Here is a 19,094-nt window from a genome sequence, read left to right on the forward strand (position 1 = left end):
TTATATTTCTAGTTATTTTCAAAAACGTACAAGATTAGTCCCTGTGGATTCAACCTCAGTCTCACTGCATTATTACTACATCGTGACCCTACACTTGGGGTTGTGAACACTGATTAACATCTCTGTCGATAGGATCAAAAGGTCATTCAATAGGATCGAAGGTCCTTCGATAGGAATGAGAACACTATCAATCTCATTGAGAAAATTTAGGAATATATTTGTTGAGTTGTTGGATTGTTTTCTCGATCGGATCGAGTAGTCCTTCGATGCCATCAAGACCCATTGATAAACTGTCAATGGGATCGAAGACCACTCAAAATTGTTGTTTTATGCAGGTAAGAATACAACAGCTTTGGATTTCTTTTAACATTACTTATCATGTTCAAATTGGGTTCATAATGCTGATGGATGATCAAATAAGATTTACCAATAAAGGTTAGGATCATCTAGAGGCTAAAGGTTGTTTTGGGTCTAAGGTTAGGGTCATGTAACACCCCAGTTTTCATAACTTGAGTATAGGATACTATTTACAAAAACTCGAGCATTAACATGGAAAAATATAATGCACGTATAGTATGAGTCAGTGGGTATCAAAAGCACGAGAGAGAAAATTAACCATGATATACCATTTAACTAAAGTTAAATGGAAGAAATACCAAGAGAAGATTCAAAACCTTCAATGCCGATTGGGGGTATCGAAATCACATTACTCTCTCTAATTATTTCTTGTGCAAACATTAAATGGAGCATCGTACTAAAAGAACGACAACACCTAAAAGTCATGGTAGCTCTAAAATTATGGTTATGGGCCGCAATGTGTCTAAGTACAGAATATGGCAGAGCTATAAAATGTAGACTAAGTCCTAGAAGGAGGGACCAATTAAAAATTATGCCAATTAAAAATTATGCCAATTTAGATTCCTAATTGTCTAACTTAAACTAATTTGTAATTAAACTAAGCAAGACAATATAACTCTAAAGGCTTCCAAGCCAATAGAGGGTTCAATTACATAGGCTACTTAAGATATGCAAATTAAGCAACTAGCCTATAGCATAATGAACATGTCTGCATAGAATATACTACCTATCAATCATAGGCATTCATCTAATCATGTATACATAATTAAGCATTCAAACACATAAGGATAATTAAACAAATGCACAAATGATAATCCCAAATACAAGCATGTATAGTGGTTTGGCTGCGTGCCTACTCCACTCCTGACGGACTCACTCTCCTTAGAGTGTACCAAATTTCACTATGAGAGGTTTTAAATTAAGTTTACCTAAAACCTTTATATCCCTACATAAGGACTCTACAATTTATGCCCTACATAGGAGCAATCCTACACAAGAACCTAGACTTTATGTCTCACACAAGGACAAGGCTCCTAGTCTCAAACAGATAAATTAGGCCACATAGGCCAAGGTCCTAATCCTGAACCTAAGTTTATGTCCTACACAAGGACAAAGGTCCAACATAGGAACCTGAGTTTAGGCCCTACACAAGAGCCAAGGTTCTAATTCCAAACTAGGATTTACGCTACACAGGCTAAGATCCTAATCTCGAACTTGGATTTATGCCCTAGGGAAGAGCAAAGGTCCTATAAGACATAAACTCTTGCACTCCAACCAATATAAGGAATGAGTACAAACCGGACTCTTACACTTGACACTTACTTGTCGGATTGAGTCTCTTTTTATGCTCCTCTTGGGTCTCTTGATCTCTAATCTCCCATGCTTCAATCAGCTTCCCGATGCTCCCCCGATCATGTTACCGTTACTTTGCCAAGGCTTCAACTCCATGATCAATCTCCTTGCATTTGATGTGTCTTGAAGATGACCAAGGTGATATGAGTGGGTTGAATCTCCTACAACTAATGGATAGTTGTTTATCCTAGGGGATTCAACTAGATGGGTCTCCTAGAAGAGTTGGACAATGAGTTACCAAGAATGCTTAAGTCCAGTCTCTAGAAAATGGAGGAGTTCAAGCACATCTCAATGTTGAGGTTAGAATCCTCATTAGAGTTGAAATGTCAAAGGAGATGTCTTAGAACCCAATGGAATAGAGGCTTAGGATGAGGGATTTGCATATGGAATCACCCTACCTTCTATTACTCCAAAAAACCCATCAAAATGCCCAAGAACTGACTGCCTTTTATAAAAAGTTTGAGCTCTAACAATATAAAAAAATGGGTAGAAAATGTCCTGTTCGATGGCATCGAATGCATTAAATGTCATAGAACATCAAGGTTTCGTTGTCGTCAAAGGGGTTCGATGTCATCGAGATAATCTAAACAATATGATGTTTTCTTGCTGGACAAATCTAGACCATTTTTCGATGTCATCGAACATATCTTCGATGTTATCGAAATTTGAATTCTAATGTCATCCAAGGTCTTCAATGTCATGGAACATCAGGCCTTCGATTTCATCGAAGGGGTTCGATGTCATCGAAGTCTTATTGAAAACTGTTGTTTTGGGTCTTCCATTTCCTCTTCTTTATTTTATATATATATATATATATATATATATATATATATATATATATATATATATATATATATATATTATTCTCCTAAGGCTAAGGGATGATCAAATTAATATACCTAATTGGGTCAAGATCCTCTAGAGGCTATATGGTTGTTTTAGGTTAAGGTTTAGGGTCATCAAGGCATCTCTTTTACCTGTATGTGCTCTTTGATGCTTCTGCTCCACTTGTGTCTTCGGTCTTCACTTTCCAAAGGTTCAACCACTACGTGACACAATAACTCACATGATTGATAAACTAGGGTGCAAAAATGAGTACATTAACAGGGTTTATCTCATAAACTCTACCATTTAATGTATACATGCATCATTTGTATGGTTGTATATTCAAAGTATGAGTGGCTAGATCGATGAGAATTCTCTTCAAGATTACACACTATTGCATTAGTCAAGTATAGTTTTAATTAAGATAACATACAAAATAATTCACGATGCAATCTTATTTAAATGAATAGATACGTGAATAGAGGTGGGCATCGAGTCAAGTCGGACCGGATTGGGTCCAACTCGATTCGATCTGATTTTTCCAAGAACTTGACCTGAACTTGATCCGATATGGGACCGAGTCCAACAAGGCTGACTCAATTCGATCTGAATCCTTGTTGTCCTAACCTGAACCGATTCGATCGAGTTGAGTCTGTCCAATCGAGTTGGACTGGGCTTAATCAAGATCAGGAGAGAGAGAGGGAGAGAAAGGAGGGGAGCGAAGGATGATATGGGTCAAATATTGCATATTATCCCCCATTTATATCTTGGTTTTATAAACATGATAATGCTTAATGTTCTATTTTACTCATATTTGTGTTGTAAGGTGAATTTAAGAGCTTGGATTGAAAAGGGTGTTAAAAGCATGGATTTGATGCTCAAGAATCACCAAGGCAAGGGATAGATTTTAAGAGATAAAGATTGAAGAATTTACATGACAAAGATCCAAGAAAACCAAGTGAGGAATAAAGAGAATCAAATATTTGAAATGAAGAAAAGGAATCCTGAAATTGTCCTGAAAACAAACATATTCGTGAAATTGTCTTGAAAAAACATATTCTGAAACTCTGGGTCATTCTGTGAAATTGCGCAGAGTGAAGTATATTCTGGGAAACTGCACAAACTAAAGTTTATTTTAGCAAACTGTGTAAATTTGAGACGGTTTCTAGAGTTTTCCAACTAAGTGCGAAAGTTGGAGTTCCACAACTATAATTAGGACTCCCGAGGATGCTCCAAGGCATCTTCTAGGGTTTAAGGAGTGGAGCAAAAGGGTGGAGAAGCCGTCGTCAAGAGTTTTTCTTCTTCTTCCTTAGTTGTTTTCATGTTTTTCTTAAGTGACTTTGGTCCAATCATGTCTATGGTTGGCTAAACCTCTTAGCTAAGGCTAGGAGGTGAAGCTTGTAGCATGAAGGGATGTTTTTATTGCTTTGATTCATGTTTCTGTCGAACTTACTTTGATTCTAGTTTAATATTTAAGGAATACTTTCAGTTTTTAATGATTTATTGTGACTTAAATAACAGTAGATCTGCAATAGCTTTAAGTATCTTCTTTTCCTATTTTGAGATTATGGGATTGGTAAATCCTGTTGTTTGCCATCGTCTCATGGGCATGGTTTGGTAACGGAATCCCCGCCAATTATCATTCTTGGGGAAAATTATACAAGTCCGAAAGTCGGCTTATGGAATGGACCAACTCTTCTAAAACAACCCGGACCCATTATGGTCTGAGCCTGATACGACCCCTAAAAGCGAGAGCAGGCCAACCCCTAGAAAAGGGCAACATCAACACGAGTGTCCTAAAAGCCCAAAAGGGGCTTGAAAGACCGACCTAAATCATGGGTCGGCGAAAGGTCGATTATGGATCGACCATAGCAAGGCCAAAGATTAGTCACATATCGACTATAGCTCGGTCACAGATCGATTGCAGGTCAGCTAAAGATCGGTCACAAGACGATCACAGACTGACCATAGTTCAGTTATAGATCGGCCATAGATCGATCGAATATTGGATATAAGATGATCATAGACTGGCCATAACCCGGTCACAGATCCGCCATGATCCAGAATAACTACCTCGGCAGGGTCGAGGCATCTTAAAAGATATTACAACTTGAGTTACAAGGAGGGCCAAGTCATCCAAAACGGCTCCTGAATTGGATCCGACCCAAAATTGAGCCAACGTTCGAAGAATCTTACGAATCCTTAAGATCTCTCTTAAGAACTCGAAGTGATAAGATCAGATCTCAATGTTCTCGGGATCCTAAAATCTTGGAAAGATCCCATATCATATAAAATCTCCAATGCAATCGGAGAGAGTACCCGTATGATGGATCTCTCCCTTCCCTATAAATATAGGAATGCGCTTCACCAAAAAGGTACGTTCACAAAAAATCATATTCACCACGTTGGTCTCTTCTCTGGAGATCCTTCTTAGACCACGAGCATGACTTAGGCATTAGAGAGTCCCCTGAACGAACCAGGCCTCCTTTGTCTCTCACGTCTGCTTGTGCAAGTTCAAGGGAAAGACGCATAGAAGGTTCGCCGAAAAATTGCATCAATAGTTGGGTGCGTGTGTGGGAACAACAACTAAGCCGTTCCAGTTCTACCAGTGAATGTTCAATATTAAAAAATGGTCAAAGGAAAGAAGAAAGCCCAGTCTCCACCCTTGGCTATTCTGATTGTCACCGTCCCTACATCCGTCATGCAAGCTCCGAGCCCAAATGAAGGTCCTAAGTAACAAGAGAGTCGTCATGGCTCCCCTCAACGCCAAGCTAATTCGGGTTCAAGCCGACATGGTCAACAAAGGCATGGCAAAAGCGGTCAACGGGATGCTCTCGAGAGGGAGGTTGGAGACATGAGAGTCTATCTATGTTATCTGAAGCAGATGATGGAAAATATTCAGCCTTTATATGCTCGTCAGCCGAATCACCAGGGAGAAGGCCAGTCGAGCCATGCTCGACCACATTTCAATCCCCCTCAACCTTCTATGGTGCATATCCCATCATAACCAAACCCAAAATCTGCACCAGCCAAGCTTGTTCCATCTCACGTGTCAGGGAGAACACCACTACCTACCTCCGACCTGCGACATGAGATAGATTGGCAGTGACACAGCAGAGCTCCGGTCGAGGTTACCGCAGACAGCGAGAAGCCTTGGAGAAACAAGTTGCAAAGCCTTTAGCGACAAATCACCGACATGAAACAGAACTATCGAGGCAATGCGGCCATTCCTAAGGAGACAGAATCTCCATTCACGGTCGACATTATGTAGCATGGTTGCCAGATAGGTTTCGACTACCTCAGATAACCTACACAGGGAGTACTGACCCAACGGAGCACATGGAGTCATTCTGGACGTACATGGAACTCCATGATGCCACTGATGCATATAGTCCAGAAAGACGGAGAGCTCCTGAAGGACTATATCAAGCGTTTTAATTTGGAGATGCTCCAAGTAAGAAAATACTAGGACAAGACCGAATTGAACGCGATCATGACCAGAATGAGAGACAAACCATTCCTCGTCTCGTTGGATAAAAATCCCCCTACCACATTAGCCGAGTTCCTGAACCGATCACAGAAGTACACTAACGCCGAGGAGTCTAGGATCCTACAAGATGTAGTACAAAATAAAGGATCTGTGACTAAGGAGCAAGTGAAAAAGGAATCAGACTCGGCCAATCAAGCAGAAAATGAAAAGAAGATCGGTCTCGCGATGATAGTAGGTTGAACAAACAACCTAGCAACAAGTTTACTAACTATAACCCGCTGAACAAACCTCAAGAGCAGGTGCTGATGGAAATAAAAGATGAGTGTTTTGTCTAGTGGTCGAACAAGTTGGGCTATAATCCCGACAAAAGGAGCAAGAACAAGTACTGCTATTTCCATCGGGATTATGGGTACAACACGAGCGATTATTATCACCTCAAGCAAGAGATCGAGAGGCTCATCCGAGAAGGCCACCTTAGTCAGCATGTCAATCAAAGAGGAAATCAAGCCCCAACGACCGAGGAACAACCGATCGACAACCAGCCAACCGGAGAAATCTGAACGATCTTTAGGGGTCATAAGGGCGGAGGGGACTCGAACAACGCTTAGAAGGTTCATGTAAGAAGCATCAGATGCTTGGAAGTAGATATGATGGTCCTCACCCAACCCTCAAAAGAAATGAAGCTGGAAGGATATAGTGTGACTTTCGCCGATAAAGACGCTCGAGGTGTTCACCACCCTCACGACGACGCATTGGTCGTCACACTCACCATAGCTAATCAGAAAGTTTTCTAAATTTTGGTCGACACAAGGTCGTTGGATGATGTTCTCTTCCTTCAAGCCTTTGATAAGATGAGGGTTGGTGGGAACTCCCTTCGTTCCGTCAGAACGCCCTTCATTCTGTCAGAATGCCCTTGATCGGTTTCTCCCGGGACAAAGTTATGCCAGAGGGAGATATTCATCTCCCACTCATAGCTATAGACAAACCAAATCATACCACTGTGATGGTCGACTTCCTAGTGGTCGACCAACCATTCGTCTACAATACCATCTAGGCCGACCTACGTTGTTCCTCCTCCGAGTGATAGTGCCAACCTACCACCTCGCTATGAAGTTCCCGATCGAGCATGGGGTAGGGCTTGTCAAGGGTGATCAATAAGAAGCTCAGAAGTGTTATGCTATAGCCTTGAGGGTTCCCCGCGAAGTAATGACGATCAAGTCTCTTCACCCATGCGAAGAATCACAGTGCATGGCCGACCCATGGAAGACCTCCTTCCGATCCTTCGGGAAGAGTCCGACCCTTCCAAAGCGGTACAGATCGGGTCGTCTTTGATACCTTCGGTGTGCGATAGGTTGGTAGGTCTCCTTTGACACTTCGCCGACGTTTTCGCATGGTCTCATGAAGACATGCTCGGCATAAATCCCGTTATCATGACACATCGGCTGAACATCGATCCTACCTACCATCCGATCCGACAGAAGTGACACATTCTTGGCCCAGAAAGGTATGGCATAATTGGAGAAGGGTCAAAAAACTCCTTAAAGCCAATTTTATTAAAGAAATCTACTACCCAAAGTGGGTGGATAACATCGTGTTGATAAAGAAAGCCAATGGTAAATGGCGCGTCTGTATAGACTACACCGACCTGAACAAAGCCTGCCCTAAGGACAGTTTTCCTCTTCCTAGGATTGACCAGTTGGTCGACAGCATAGCGGGGCATGAATTACTTAGCTTTATGGATGCATATTCGGGATACAACCAGATTGTAATGCACCCAACGGATAAATTTAACACTACCTTTGTCACAGACAAAGGCCTTTATTGTTACCGAGTGATGGCTTTCGGTTAAAAAATGTAGGAGCGACCTACCAGAGGTTGGTTACTAAGATGTTTGCATAATAGATAGGTTGAACCATAGAGGTCTATATCGACGATATGCTCGTCAAGAGTGTAAAAGCCACCGACCATGTGGCTGACCTAGAGGAGATGTTCCTCGTCCTTAAAAAATACCAAATAAAACTGAACTCGAGTAAATGCACCTTCGGCGTAGGCTTGAGAAAGTTACTCAGATTTTTGGTCAGTCAACGAGGAATAGAGGCCAATCCCGAAAAGATACGAGCCATTCTCGACATGCAATCTCCAAAGACGATCAAAGACATTCAGAGACTAACCGGAAGAGTAGCCGCCCTCAATCGTTTCGTATCTAGAGCCACTGATAAGTGTCTCTCTTTCTTCAAACAGTTGAAGGGAAGACAGATTGTCGACTAGACCAATGAGTGCGAAGCCGCTTTTTAGTAACTCAAGAAGTATCTAGGGTCACCCCCGTTACTCTCCAAGCCCAAGCCTAGGGAAACATTGCTGCTCTACCTTATTGTGTCCAATGCAGTAGTAAGCTCAGCATTGATAAGGGAAAGCGAGGGAAGACAACTACCAGTCTATTACATTAGCAAAGCATTAGTTCCAACTGAGACAAGATATCTAACCCTAGAGAAATTGGCCCTGGCCTTGGTTACATCTTTCCGGTGACTACGACCATACTTCCAAGCTCACTCGATCAAGGTGTTGACCGATCATCCACTTCGCCAAGTCTTACAGAAACCCAAAGCTTCAGGCTAGCTAACTAAATATACGATTGAACTGAGTGAGTTCGACATCAAGTTCCAGCCACGCACGACGATAAAAGGCCAAGCGATAACCGACTTCATTGTCAAAATAACGAGCAACAACTGACCAGAAGCCGATCCCTGGCTGACCTCAATAGACACGAAGTTCTCCTTAATTAATCAGATGCCCAAATGATTCTCGACCCACCACTCTAGATTCTTTACATCAGCAGATCATCCAATTCCAAGTAAGCGGGGCTGGGGCAGTCCTAGAGACCCCTAACCATAAGTGTATGCAATATGCCTTGAGATTTGGATTCCAAGCTTCGAATAATACAGCGGAATACGAAGCCTTGATCGTCGGCCTCAAGTTAGCAGCAAACATGGGGGTTCGGAACCTCATAGTTTTCAGTGACTCACAGTTAATCGTCAATCCGATAGTCAATGTCTATTAAGCTAAGAAAGATCGTTTGAAAGCTTATCTCTAAAAAGCTAAAGAACTAATCGAGAGCTTCCAGAAGTGTCACGTTGCCCTAATCTTGTGAGCAGAAAATGCTAAGGCTGACATGTTGGCGAAGCTCACTACGTCAGATGAGGACGAGATCCCACGGTCCATCCCGATCGAGTTCCTGGCTAAACCGAGCATCCAATAGGGATATTACTAGCTGACCATCCAACATGACACCCGACAGCTCTTTCGAGTATGCAATAAATGCCAAAGGTTTACAAACATCCCTCGAAAGCCTCCATAAAAGCTCACACTAATGGTCGGACCCTGGCCCTTCGCTTAATGGGGAATCGATATTATCGATTCTCTTCCCATAGGAAAGGGTCAGACCAAGTTCGCCATTGTCACGGTCGACTACTTTACTAAGTGAGTGGAGGCCGAGCCTTTGGCCAAAATCACTGATCAAAAAGTCACGGATTTCGTTTGGAAAAATATTATATGTAGGTTTGAAATCCCTCACACTATTGTCTTGGACAATGGGAAGCAGTTCAACAATAAGCAATACCGGGAGATGTGCAAGAACCTCAGAATTCACAACGTCTATTCATCACCTCGACATCCTCAGGCAAACGGGCAAGTAAAGGCGGTCAACAAGATCATCAAACATCATCTTCGGACTAAGCTCGAAAAGGCTAAGGGAGCCTGGACCGAGGAACTGCCCAAGGTCCTGTGGGCTTACTGAATGACAACTCAGACTGCCACCGGGGAGACCCCATTTTCTCTGGCATATGGGGCCGAGGCGATCACCCCCGTAGAGGTTGGATTACCATCAGCTCGGATAAGTTCGTTTGACGAGCTAGCTAACGACGAGCTCATGTCCCTCGGCCTCGACCATCTCAAAGAACGAAGGGAGTTGGCTTGGCTTCTATAAGGCCCATATACTAGTCCATACCGTTCTATAGACTCCCGTGATCCTCCCCGTTGAATTCTTACAACCTGTGACCTATAATCGGTGTTTGCGCTCAACCCTAAGTTATATCCCATAGATCTAAGTGGGCTCAACCCGAGACTTGTACCATTACGACGCACCGTCGCCGCGGTTTCAACGCCTTGTCTTGTAAAAGGATCTGATACCCAGGCTAGGAGATGTGGGCCCACGTTTATCTCGAAAGAAACGCCACGCATTTACAATCCGAGAGCATCTCTACAACCTATCCCATCAATCAATCAATCACAAGTCAAGTACAACCCATCACTCAACCCATCACACCCATACCTCACATGTCACCTCTCTTACACAAGCTTCCCCCAGAGTCAACATTTCTCTTACACAACACATACCTCTCTTACACAACTATCACTCTCATCTCATCCTTCTTACACACATCACTCCTCTCTCATTTCACTCCATCCCATCTCATTCTCCACCCATTCTCCTAAGCAACCAAGAGGTTGGTCATCCAAGCATTCTAAGAGAGAATAGTGTTTTGTGTGTGGCCCACTTTCTACCCCAAGATCCCTCATCCTAGCCCTTCAATCCTCATCATCTTCCATCAAAGAGAGAGCCAAGGAGTTTGGCATTCCATCGGACCAAGAAGATCCAACAGTGAGTGCTTTTATAGGCTTAGATTTATGTTTTAATGATGGACCAAGTGGGGCCTACTGATTGATGGCATGGATCTCACTTTAGACCTTAGGTGTGGCCGATGGCCCACCATGATTCACAGGATCATTCCATGATGGGGCCATTCTCTATAAACCTTGTCATGATGTTTATTTCCTAATATGAAATAGTCATCTAGACCTTGCATTTTAGTGGAGATGGGATCTCTACTGTTGATTTTGATTGGTAGGCCCACATGTAATGGGACCCACTTGATGTATATATGTTGTAACGCATGGAAGGGAGGGCCCATAGTGTCGGGGTTCCTCCATCACTCTCTCTCTCTCTCTCTCTCTCTCTTTCCCTGTTGATGGCCCACCACCATAATGTAAGTATTTTATCCACACTGTACACTTAGTGGACCACACCACTATCCAAGTGGGACCCACCTCACTGCCATGTCCGGGGCCTACCTTGTTGTCCATTTGGACTAGCCTAGACCAAGGGGAAAACATAAATATTAGCTTTATCGCAAAGCTGTGGTGGGCCACACATGTGGACCCACCTGATCCATGTATTTTATCCAGGCCATACGTGACCACCATGATGTACGTGCGAATCCACACCATCCATCCAGGAATGAAGTAGATTCAAATCTCAAGTGGCGCACTCCATATGTGGGACCCACTTAGATTGGAAGAGGATTGGCCGATGTACACTGACACCAGCTATATAGCTACTGTATTACAGCCAGCAAGTTCTGTGGACCCCATCGTGATGGAAGGGTCTTATCCACACCATCCAGCATCCTGGATGGGTGGAACCCACCCTGTATGTGTTGTATCCACACCGTCCACCTGATAGACGGTGGGACCCATACATGGAGTCCAGCACTGTCCAGCAGAGACGGTGGACCCCACTGTGATATATGTGTTTCATCAACGCCACCCACCCATTTTGTATCCAAACCGTCCATCTGGACGGTGGGCCAGCCAACCCACAAGCATCACAACTACTGATAACGTCAGCAGTTCTGTGGGGCTTGCTGATGTATATGTTACATCCAAACCGTCCATCCAGTTGGTGAACTCGTCTTAAGGCCTGAGACTAAAAATGAGGCAGATCTATCAGGTGGACCACACTGCAAAAAATAGTTGAGAATGGAATGCCTACCATTGAAATCCTTTAGGGATCACAGAAGTTCTGGATCAATTTGATATTTATTTTTCCTCTTGATTCAGGTCTTTGTGACTGTTTGAACAAGTTAGATGGAAAATAAACGTTATGGTGGACCCTGGTAATTTTAAGGGTGGAAATCATTATCTCCATTGTTATTTGTGGTATGGTCTAGATGATCTTCTATTATCATTCATTTGGGGGTAATGCTTTAAAATAACCTCTTAAAATAGATGAATGGTGTTGATGGCGCGGCCCACTAATGCGGCCCACTTGATGTATATGAGGCCCATTGGTTTAGCCCATTAATACAGCCCACTTGATGTATATGAGGCCCATTGGTGCAGCCCATGTGATGTGGCCCACTCAATGTATATAAGTCCCATTGGTGCGGCCTATGTGATGTGGTCCACTGATGTATATGAGGCCCATTGTGATGTATTTGAGGCCCATGGGTTAAGGCCCAATGTGATGTATATAAGGACCATGAGTGAGGCCCAATGAGATGTATGTGAGGCCTTTATATGGGGCCGAATGTGATTTATATGAGGGCTATTGCGATGTGTGATTCCACCATGATATATGTAATGCTGTTTATGGCGGGCCATGCCTTGGAAGCAATGATGGTTTGACATCCACATTGTAAGAGCAATGATGGTTAAATGTCCGCATTGTAACTCTCCCTAGGGCCCATTGTTAGGCCCATACTTGTTGTGTGTAGGTCGTTTAGGCCCATCTTTGTTATGAAGATAGTTCATCACCATATAACATACTTAGTATAACTCCATGATTCATGCCCATACACATCATATGTATGCTTGATATAAGGAGTGACTGATCATAACATATGCCATTGGGCAGATTGTTTATGGGACTCAATGATGGGACTTGCCCACATGAGCACACGGTACGCGCAGGATTGTTGCATGACTGGACAGTGTGATTCATGCATCTCGCATTTGTATGACATGATCACTGTACGCCCTAGCGACATCAAGGTCATGGCCTCTATAGGCACATCGTGGATGGCTGGATTGGATACTAGAAATATTGGCTCTAGCACTGTGGGCACATAGGATGTCCTTGGGAGAAAGTCTCAAAACCTTTTTGGTACCAGGAGATGCTCCAACGTCTAGGCCGAGTGGATACACGAGTGCACGAGTGCTGAATACCAATAGGTCATATCTCTCATTATGTCGTGGTCGATTAGAAGGGGGTGTGGCCTTATCCGCTCGTGGGAGGGGGTTAAAAGTTAGGCTGAGTTTGACCAGCTCGCAAATAGGTCTGCTATCGACGAGCCAAGTAAGTATTGGTAGATTACTGCTTAAGCAGATAGTGTGGTCTCTTCTACTCACTGGGTTGTGTGGCTAGGGAGGCAGCAGTCAATGTGGATGTACTAGACCCCAGTAATATCCCAGAGGGGACTATACTGATATATGTACTTGATAAGGACTGGCATGCTTGCATTGCATCTTGCATATGACATTTGGCTATGTAGGCCTCGCATTGCATGGCCTTGGTATGGCCGATAACATTCATGACATAACCTTGGTACGGCTGATAGTATTCATGGACTTACCAACATATTTCCGTATTACTCTGATATTGCATACTTGGAACTTGCCTTGCGCACATACTTACACCACCCTCTAAGCTTTTCATAAGCTTATGCACGACTATTGCGTGTAGGTGACATTGGATCACAACAGTACTATGGCAGGAGTGTATAGCTGAGCTTTTAGAGTTCCGATATCTATATTTGTATTTCCCTTTCCGCATTATACTCAACGTTTTTAATATAGTGAATATGTGGTGATGTTATTTTGTGACTTGGTTATGCTTGTGGTTATGCTCTATTATAAAAAAATCATATTAAAAATCCTCCTTGTAGGATCCCAGGATCGAAATTTGGCATATGGGTGCCGGAGCCGAGAATGGGGTACTACGGAGGCTGTCGGTACCTGATTTGGCAATTAGGAATTTTTTGAACCCAGTTTTCGAGTTTAGGGCATTACAACTTTAGACCATTGCTCAGCAACAACAAGTGTTGCGATTCTATAATGCTCGGGTCAAGGTAAGAAAATTTTAGGTCGGGGACTTAGTCCTCTGAAAAGTGTTCCAAACACAAAAAAAGAGGGGGCAGGAACCTTAGGACCGACTTGGAAGGACTCTACGTGGTAGCACATACAAGTCGACTCGGATCGTACCGACTAAAAGACCTCAGTAGCCAGTTACTCCCACACTCCTAGAATGTCGAGCATCTCAAGATCTATTATCCATAGGAAGACTGAGATAATGTTCATTCTCTATTGTATTGATTGAAAATAAATGATAAAGAGCTTTATCAAATCCATATCCGATCGACATCCAATCTACTATCGACCTTAATCCGAGCAAGATTCATCCTGGGCATGACCAAGGCTCAGTCGGCAACAATGACCTTAGCCTGGTCTGGATCAACACCCGGGTAATAACTTGGCATCAACTCAATAATGACGATAAGAGTTGAAAACGCTATCTTACTAGGTCAGCTTGAAAGAACACTTTTTTCATTGATAAAGACCTAAAGGCCTGTTTACATCGGCTTTACATCAGTTTTACATCGACTACAAAATCGAAGGTTATACAATAGAGGAAGGAGGAGCCTAAAGAGGAAGAGGGCGCTGCATGTGTCTGAAGTTGCGCTGGATGTGCCTGAAGTGCTTGAGCCTTAGCATCCCCGTGTGCTTGAAATGCCTAAAGTTAAAAATCTCGACCTCTCGATGCGCTTTAAGTGCTTGAAGCTTAAAAAGCTCAACAAGATTAATTTCAAGACTCAGCCGTTGCTTCAGAGGCCGTTTATGAACCCACCTCAGGAGCTGCCTCGGGTGTTACTTCATCACCCGACCCATCGAATCCTAACTTGCGCTCGTCGAAGGCAGAGAGATCAACCTTGGGGAAGCTCTCCTTCATCATCCTCACGCATTTGGCATAGCCTTCACGAAAGAGGGTATCCCTTTCATCCGAGAACGCCTGGGACAATTGGAAGTCCTTCACAGCATCCCTCAGTGCGATGGCGAGGGCAACCTTAGTCTCCATCTTCAGTCGATCTATCATGGCGTTAGCATCGATGAGCCACACACGGTAGTCATCATACACTACCTTGGCCTCTTGCAATCACAAGGCCATCCCAGCCTTCTCGATAGAAGCCACTTTAAGGGTAGCCTTCATCGCCTCTAGCTCGACCTCCGCAGTCGAAGCCTGAGCTTCAGCCTTTGCTGCCCGCCTATGAGCCTGAGCAAGCTTGGCGCAAGCCTTCAACACGCATGAAGCAAACTGCAATAGAGAAGAGCAAAATCAGAAAACAAGTTATCGAAAAAAACTTAGCGAGGAGTAGCGTTGGCCAGGGCTCTTACCTTAAGGACCATGGACATCATGCGGGCTAGCGTCTTATCCATGGAGGACTCGAACAGGCTGATGAACTCTTCTTCGGCACCCTGACAAGCTGCCCACGGGAGGATGTCCTCCACCGTCCAATGGAAGCTCCCCTTCTCCTCTTCGGCCTCTTCCCCTCTCAAGGGCTGCACTTAGAAAGGAGGCACCTTGGTAGGGGGCTTGGTTGCCTCCTTTGGCTTGAAGGCAACCACGTCCACACCCTCGTCCATGACCTCTATGACGGTCGGGCAAGAAGGGCCGACTCTCCCCTTGCTCTTGGAGGACATCTTCTGCTTCTTCTTCTTTGAAGCATGAGTGTCGTCCCAAGGAGGAGCTCGTATCTTGGAAGGGGGCTGAAGGATAGGCCGAGCTTCAGCCATCTCTGCATCAGGACAAAAAGTGACAGTACGTTAGAAACATCTACCTGACTCAGGAGACAAAAGTCTAATAGCTCGGCAAAAGGCCTTACCAAAAATCGTACCTGTCAGAGTTGTATCTAAGCCTGATCGAAGGAGACGCTCTAGTTGGAGAAGCTCTCTCCAAGATCTCCTCTCTCATCTCAAAGCCTACAAGTCCCTGATTTGAGCTAAGGATCCACTGTCGAGCAAGGGCTGACTTTTCGGGATGACTGAGAAAGCAAAAGAGAAAACAAGGTCAACAAACAATATGAGCAGACCAACGAAGGACGACCCGTCATTAAAATACAAACCTGGCTTAGAAAAAGCTCGGGGAATGAGGGAATGTGCCGACTCTAGGTCGGCTATCTCCCAACTTCTGTACACTTAGAACCACCTATCCCACCTGTGCTTGTTGGAGGAAAGAGAGTCAGTTATCAGGGGACCACCGGTATTCCGCCACGCAGAGACTAGCCAAGCTGAGAATGGTTGGGTCTCACCTGATGTAGATGAAGGAACTCCTCCACCTCAGTTCGGGCTGCTCTTACTCAACCCATAGAATTGCACAGCCGAACAAGTCCCTCCACCCATTTGGAGTTAATTGTCCCAGAGCCAAACCGAGGCAGCCTAGGAGACGCCGAACGATCCCCTGGAGCAGAAACCGTAAGTCACACTGAAGGATGACTTGGAAGACCACCACTGCTCCCTCATGAGGCCGGTCCTGAAGATCCTCCGCCAAGGGAAGTCTAAAGATTATAAACTTGGGAATATGGTACTCGAACCTGATCTGGACCAAATCATCAGCAGTTAGAGTCGAGGGGACTGGTCCCTTCGGATCTTCCTCGACTGCGCTATCATCATCATTGAGAGGACAGCTCGCTTTGACAACCCGGTTGGTTGTCGAAGGTGCAATGGTCTCTAGCACACAAGAGGCCCTCTCTTCTCTGAATGATAAGTCTAGTGCCCTAGTGGTGGGTGCCCTTGCAGTGGGCACTGGTCTCTTTATTAAAGACCTCTCCTCTGCTCTCCTGGAGGACTAATACTGAAAAGTAGTATCCGCCATTACCACCAGTGGTGAAGGTGGGTTCGACATTACCCGGAGGTGACTGCTCACCTCACTTTCGCCACCAGACACCCCCTCCAGCGAGCTCCTAGACCCAGACATCAAAATTAAATGGAAAGGGGGAAGAAATGGAGCTCATCGGGGACAAAAATGGCCGAAAGGCAGTAGATGGCAGCAGACACGATTGCTGAAGTGCATTTGGGGAAGAAGGAGAAGAGAGAGAGGACAGAAGAAAGCAAAGGGAAGAGCCCTAGAATGCTAGGGCTCTCCTTATATAGCTATGCCACGTGGCAGCGACTTAATGACGTATCAATTCCACACCGTACAAATGTCCCATCATCTCCCTCGTCGCACCATGTGTCGCAACTACATGTGCCGCCTGTCTAGAAAATCATTCACCACTCCACACATCGCCTCCCTATTGGCCAGTCACCAAAACGATGGCTCAGCGTCCACATGACCTCGAGCCACGCGACAACACATAAGGAATGACGCCTCAACTACCGTACTATCTGCCTCACTTAGCATTAATGACTATACAGCCTGGCTCGGTCCACACATAACTTGACCGAATAACGGCTGAGCTTACTTTCTGAGCCTGCTCAAAAAGTAAGGGGGGCTCGCTGTTGGGGAAAAATATACAAGTCCAAAAGCCGGCTTATGGGATGGACCAACTCTTCTAAAACGACCCGGACCCATCGTAGTCTGAGCCAAATACGACCTCCAAATGCGAGAGCAGGCCGACCCCCAGAAAAGGGCAACACCAACATGAGTGTCCTAAAAGCCCAAAAGGGGCTTGAAAGACCAACCTAAATCATGGGTCGGCGAAAGGTCGATTATGGATCGACCATAGCTCGGCCAAAGATCAGTCACAGATCGACCATAGCTCGATCACAGACCGATCGCAGGTCAGCTAAAGATCGGTCACAGGACGATCACAGACCGGCCATAGTTCGGTTATAGATTGGCCATAAGTCGATCGAAGATTGGATATAAGATGATCATAGACCGGCTATAGCCCAGTCACAGATTCGCCATGATCCAGAATAACTACCTCGGCCGAGTCGGGGCATCTTGAAATTTCTCAAAGCTTGAATTACAAGGAGGGCTAAGTGATCCAAAATGGCTCCTGACTTAGATCCAACCCAAAACTGAGCGAACGTTCGAAGAATCTTACGAATCCCGAAGATCTCTCTTAAGATCTCGAAGAGATAAGATCAAATCCCAATGCTCTCGAGATCCTAAAATCTTGGAAAGATCCCATATCAGATCAAATCTCCAATGCAATCGAAGAGAGTCCCCGTACGTTGGATCTCTCCCTTCCCTAGAAATATAGGAATGCGCTTCACCAAAAAGGTATGTTCACAAAAAACCCTATTCACCACGTTGGTCTCTTTTATGGAGATCCTTCTTAGACCAAGAGCTTGACTTAGGCATCGGAGAGTCCCTTAAATGAACCAGGGCCTCCTTTGTCTCTGACCTCTGCTTGTGCTGGTTCAAGAGAAAGACGCATAGAAGGTCTGACGAAAAACTGCATCAACAATCATAATTCTCCTCTTTTGAGAGTTAGGTCAAAGGAAGTTCAGATTTGATCTTAATTGCTATATCTTCCAATTGGATTGGATAGGACTTCAATTCCAATTGTGTTACTTGAGTCAAGCTATAAGGAATCACCCTGATTGCTACAAGTGGATCCTTAGAAACCCTAGTTCCCACCTTTGAATTCTTAAGTTTCTAATTACACACTTCACAATTACTCCCTTTAATTCTAGATTTAGATTCATATCTTTTTCTAGTTCTACTTCTAGTCGCTTTCAGAATACATACGAGATTAGTCCATGTGAATTCGACCTCAGTCTCACTGAGATTATTACTACATCGTGACCTTACACTTGGGGTTGTGAACAAAGGAGAGGTGAAAAATCGGGAGAGAAAGAAGGAGAGAAAGGAGGAGAGAAAGAAAGAGAGGAGGCAAATCGAGAGAGAATGAGGGAGAGAAAGGAGGAGAGATGGGTGGGTGTGACACCATTTTGATAGAGAAAGAGAAGAGAGAGACTAGGGCTTCATTCGGGTGAGGTGGGTAGTAAAAAAGTGAAAATAAAAAAGTAAATATTACTTATATAGTACCCAATCAAATCAGATCGGGTCGGTCCAGATTGGCCACTGATCTGAACTCAACTCGATGTACATTTGGATCTGAGTAGGCCTAGTTGAACTGACCCGGTCTGGCCTTTGGTTTGGATTGGATCAGATCGGGTCAGATCCGTTGGATTCGTCGGATCGAGTCGGATTCTGCCAGCTCTATGCATGAATGCACATCATCTTGGGGATGCTCATGCAGCTTCCTTTTGGATAAAACCCACGTGT

The sequence above is a fragment of the Magnolia sinica genome, chromosome 9 (genome assembly GCF_029962835.1).
Source record: "Magnolia sinica isolate HGM2019 chromosome 9, MsV1, whole genome shotgun sequence".
In the NCBI taxonomy this organism is placed as follows: Eukaryota; Viridiplantae; Streptophyta; class Magnoliopsida; order Magnoliales; family Magnoliaceae; genus Magnolia; species Magnolia sinica.